Source organism: Babylonia areolata, chromosome 8 (genome assembly GCF_041734735.1).
Source record: "Babylonia areolata isolate BAREFJ2019XMU chromosome 8, ASM4173473v1, whole genome shotgun sequence".
Classification (NCBI taxonomy): domain Eukaryota; kingdom Metazoa; phylum Mollusca; class Gastropoda; order Neogastropoda; family Buccinidae; genus Babylonia; species Babylonia areolata.
Window position 1 is genome coordinate 18,951,320 of NC_134883.1, and position 5,452 is coordinate 18,956,771.

General features: G+C 45.5%; 1 long non-coding RNA gene across 2 annotated transcripts; it reads left to right on the top strand.

Moving 5' to 3' along the window:
- The first annotated feature begins 455 nt into the window (after positions 1 to 455).
- LOC143285075 (uncharacterized) lies at positions 456 to 5,054 on the top strand. 2 transcript variants are annotated; one of them, XR_013055663.1, is made up of 4 exons: positions 456 to 818; positions 1,909 to 2,064; positions 3,152 to 3,259; positions 4,210 to 5,054. It is a non-coding gene; the product is annotated as an uncharacterized LOC143285075 (long non-coding RNA). The 2 variants fall into 2 exon arrangements; XR_013055662.1 differs by having other exon boundaries at positions 466 to 818; positions 1,928 to 2,064.
- Positions 5,055 to 5,452: the final 398 nt, after the last annotated feature.

The window sequence follows — 5,452 nt, forward strand, 5'->3', positions numbered from 1 at the left end:
TCAATGTTTGTCAGCACTAAATGACCAACAAGGCGACAAACACAGTGTCAATGTATGTCAGCACTAAATGACCAACAACAAGGCGACAAACACAGTGTCAATGTTTGTCAGCACTAAGTGACCAACAACATGGCGACAAACACAGTGTCAATGTTTGTCAGTACTAAATGACCAACAACATGGCGACAAACACAGTGTCAATGTATGTCAGCACTAAATGACCAACAACAAGACGACAAACACAGTGTCAATGTTTGTCAGCACTAAATGACCAACAACATGGCGACAAACACAGTGTCAATGTATGTCAGCACTAAGTGACCAACAACATGGCGACAAACACAGTGTCAATGTATGTCAGCACTAAGTGACCCTGACCTTGCTACACGCAACAAGCAGCACTGACTTCTCCAACCAACCAACCATTAAGTCATGCGCGCGCTCAGCGGCAGTCCCGCCAAACAAATTCCCCAGCGGAAACTCTAGCCCTGACCATATCAGCCACAAACCACTGATCTAAAAATATTCAGTTCCAGATCAGTGGCCAAAACCCGAGGAAAACGAAAGTAGCTGTAAAGTAAACAGACCTGTCTATATAAAGTGTCTGCACAAACTGGCTCGATGCCTCCAGTATCTTCACTTCATATCCTTCGCACCTTGATTGCACTTCCCCAGCTGCAGCCCTACAGTCACAGACTTTCACTTCACACCCTTCGCATCTTCATCGTTCTTCCCCAGCTGCCGGCCACAGTCACAGACTGGGAACTCGCATAACTTCCACAACTCACCGCCTGACCACATCTCAGATCCACAGCCAGGTCAGTGCTTTGTTCTGGGTTGTTTTTTTTCCGTGTGGGCTGATCTTTGAGTTCGGAAAAGAAAGGTCTTTGTTGACACAACTTCAGTTTCTGTGAAACTGCATGTTTGGTGCATATCTGTTATGCATGTGTGGGTGTATGTGTGAATGTGTGTCTTCATGTTTTACATTTATTTGCTTATTTATCATCATTGTTGTCTTTTTTTTCTTGTCTTTTTTTTTATTAGTATTATTATTATTATTATTACTACTACCTTTTTCTATATTATAATTATTATTTATTTATTTATGTAAGCTTATCTATTATTTATTCCCTTTTTTTTTCTTTTTTTTTTTTTTTTCTCTTTTTTTCTCAAGGCCTGACTAAGCGCGTTGGGTTACGCTGCTGGTCAGGCATCTGCTTGGCAGATGTGGTGTGGCGTATATGGTTTTGTCCAAACGCAGTGACGCCTCCTTGAGCTACTGAAACTGAAACTGAAACAACTTCAGGGGAACAGTGTCGTGTCGTTGGACACCAAAGAAGCCCTTCTCTGCGTCTTCTTCTTCTTCGGCATCCTTCCTCTTGTGCTTGTGTGTTTGTGGCTTCCTTCACCCCACCTCCACCCTCCCTCCTCTTTCTCCACCCGCCTCCCACCCTCACCCCTCTTCCTTCAGCTTCCTTCTCTTTCCCCCTTCTTCTTGTCGTACTGAATTGGGTATACACATTTTATTATTGATTTAAAATTCTCAGTAGCCTACTTGTGTAACGGAGGTGGGTATCGTTACTGGGTGTGTCGGTCTATCCAGCACTTTGTCATTTGTTAATTAACTTTTTTTCTTTTAGTGTAATATGCATTACAACAGTCCTGGCGTTTCACTAAGCGATGACTGTTACTGGTGTGTGCTTTGTGTGCAGGGAACACACACACACACACACACATACATACAGTGATGTCTGTAAACGGGGTGTGATTTTTGTGAAGGGGGCGCGCGCCCACCGGCACACACACACACACACACACACACACACCGTGACACACACACAGTGATGTCTGTAAGCAGAGTGTGATTTGTGTGGATCACACACACACACACACAGTGATATCTGTCAGCGGGTGGTCACGGTGTCAGGTACAGCAGCAGGCAGACCGACGACAGGGAGATAACGATGCGGCAGAACGGGGTGCACGTGCTGATGGTGCTGGTGCTGGTGGCGTCATGCTGGTTGGGGATGGGCTCCGCCAAACAACGGTGCTGCCCCTGTGAAGGTGGGCACTCACCTCTCCCTTTCTCCATGTCTCTGCCCCCCCCCCCCCCCCCCCCGTCTGTGTGTGTGTGTGTGTGTGTGTGTGTGTGTGTGTGTTTATATATAAATGATATACGGGAGGGAATGGTAGCCGGTGTGGTATATCTACTTAGCAGTATATTGTTGAAGATGTAAAGAAAAGCTGCAAATGAAATGTCTCTGACTCAAAACATGAAAACAAAATTGTTCTTTGTTTTTGTTGTTGTCCAGCTTTAGATGCTCCGAGACAAAACTGGAAAGATCCAACACTCAAAAAACGTTATCCAATTCACACCAGAAATTTATCTTGCTACAAGTTAACTATCTAAAAAGACTGAAGAGAAAACGCTGTTTTGAAGATCGGAATTACTTGCTGCCTTTTGATCAGGACTGTACCAAACTGTTACGTAGATATACTCGTATCATACAGAAATTTTGTAATCTGGATTATATTCAAACTATTATCAGAGAATGAAAGGATTTGCTTCCTTTTGATTATAACTGTACCAATCTGATACGTAGATATGTTATACGGAAATTTTATTTTCTGAATTATATTCATACCATGATCAGAGGATGCTTTCATATCAGTACTTTTGCTGGATGACGTGATCGTTCACAACGCATATTTCATCAGTTCTTCGAACACACGCTCACTATCTTTGTCATTTTCCTGCCTTGTCTCAGAATGGATGACGAAAGAAGGAGGGGGAGAGGGGGTAGACTGAACTGGGTTGGGAGGCCGTAAATTAATGACGTAAAACTGTAGGCGGGGGCAGTGACGCAGCATGTTCTGTGACACAGAGGTGTGTGACGCAGCATGAGGGGTGTGTGACGCGGCATGTTCTGTGACACAGAGGTGTGTGACGCAGCATGAGGGGTGTGTGACGCAGCATGTTCTGTGACACAGGGGTGTGTGACGCGGCATGTTCTGTGACACAGGGGTGTGTGACGCGGCATGTTCTGTGACACAGGGGTGTGTGACGCGGCATGTTCTGTGACACAGGGGTGTGTGACGCAGCATGTTCTGTGACACAGGGGTGTGTGACGCAGCATGTTCTGTGACACAGGGGGATGGGGCGCCCCGCTGAAGGCAGTGGTGAGAGGCGCCAACGCTTTGCTGAAAGGAAGGTCCTTGGGCCATGCCGCCCAAGCAATGTCCGATACTGCCAAAAGTGGTGAGACCGAGTGGCGTGTCTGTGTGTGTGTGCACGTGCACATGCGTCAGTGTGTTTATTTGAGTGTAAGAGATGTGTTTATGTGCAAGTGTCAGTCGGTGTGTGTGTGTGTGCACTTGCACGCCAGTGCGTTTATCTGAATCAGTCTGTCAGTGTGTGTACATGTGTGTGCACATTGTGTGTGTGTGTGTGTGTGCCCACGTCCTGTGTGACTGTATGTGTGTGTATGTGCGTGTCTGTGCGCACACACGTGTGCTTTGTCACAGTCAGTTAATTGATGCTGGATTAATGGGTTCAATTAATCGTCGTCTTAGTGGCGCCTAGGGTCAGTTGTCCATGTGATCACGCCTGTTTTCCCACACTGTAACCCTGACCAGACAGGCCTACACTTCCACGGGATGTGATCACACCTGTTTTCCCACACTGTAACCCTGACCAGGCCGGCTTATACTTCCACGGGATGTGATCACACCTGTTTTCCCACACTGTAACCCTGACCAGACAGGCCTACACTTCCACAGGATGTGATCACACCTGTTTTCCCACACTGTAACCCTGACCAGACAGGACTACACTTCCACGGGATGTGATCACACCTGTTTTCCAACACTGTAACCCTGACCAGACAGGCCTACACTTCCAAAGGATGTGATCACACCTGTTTTCCCATACTGTAACCATGACCAGACAGGCCTACACTTCCACGGGATGTGATAACACCTACCACACTGTAACCCTGACCAGACAGGCCTACACTTCCACAGGATGTGAGCAATCCTCAGGCCAGTTCAGCAGTAGGGGAGTCCACAGGGCTGCATGTAGTGTTGGGGCCCCTGCTTTGTGACAGTGTGGAAGAGGCAGGATGACTGTGTGCCCACTGCTGACAGCAGTGTGGTCTGAGTGGTCCTGGTCCGTGGACACCCACATCTCGTGCCTTGTTCCTGTTGCAGGCTGCTGCCCCTGCAGTCCAGAACTGTGAGGGGAGACAACTGGGGCTGCCAGAACGCCACATAAGGGGACGTAATGCTGGAGGCGTCAGACACCTGGATTTTTGTTTATATTTTAAATAATCGTTTGGGTTGTTTTTTTTTTCTTAAAAGTTTTTAGTTTCTTGTACATGTTCCACTATGTATGGGAGATGGTTGGCTAACTGTATAATATCTACGGATGATGTCATACCATTGACTTGTTTGTGTCCGTCTCAGAACTCATTCTATCCCTCCTCACCTTTGTGTGTGTGTGTGTGTGTGTGTGTGAATGAGTGTGTTTCTCGGTTCTTGTTAGTAGTATATGGCAGCTATGCAGTATTAATTAAATGGCTTAGGGCTTTGTAGTTGTTGATTTTTTTTTTGTTTTGTTTTTTTTGTTTGTTTGTTTGTTTTGTTTTAATCAGCTGCTGTCTATGTACATGTTACTATTACTTGTCATGAAATCTTTCCACAACACTCCAGACATGGTCATGGTGTTGTCCTGTATATGCTGTGCATCAGTGCATGCACATGTATTTGGTTTTGGAACAAGTCTTTATATGTTCCCTTACCTGTAATATATACAGATAAATATATATATATCCAGAAGAGTTCTTCTACACTGTAAAGGAGAGAGAAGGAGGGAGGGAGGAGAGAGAGAGAGGGCGAAAGGAGGGAATGATAATGAAAAGTGAATAGACCATCCCCTTGGAAATCAATCAGATAAACACATACAATCACTCCTAGAAGAAAAATTTCAACTTATTCAGTATATTTTGTTTTAGCAATTGTTTTTGTTGTTTTTTGTCAATAAATATTGAAAAGTTTTCTGTGTATGTATACTCTGTGTGTGTGTGTGTGTGTGTGTGTGTGTGTGTGTGTGATCATTCATGTTCTGTTTGTCAAGGAGTTGTGTATCTCACCAGCCATGGTTTCACTTCACCTCCACACATGGTACACACACTGTCTGATCCAAACAGTCACTGTTTCTCTGCCACACATGGTACACACTGTCTGATCCAAACAGAACAGTGACTGTGTTCCTCTGCCACACATGGTACACACACTGTCTGATCCAAACAGAACAGTGACTGTGTTCCTCTGCCACACATGGTACACACACTGTCTGATCCAAACAGAACAGTGACTGTGTTCCTCTGCCACACATGGTACACACACTGTCTGATCCAAACAGAACAGTGACTGTGTTCCTCTGCCACACATG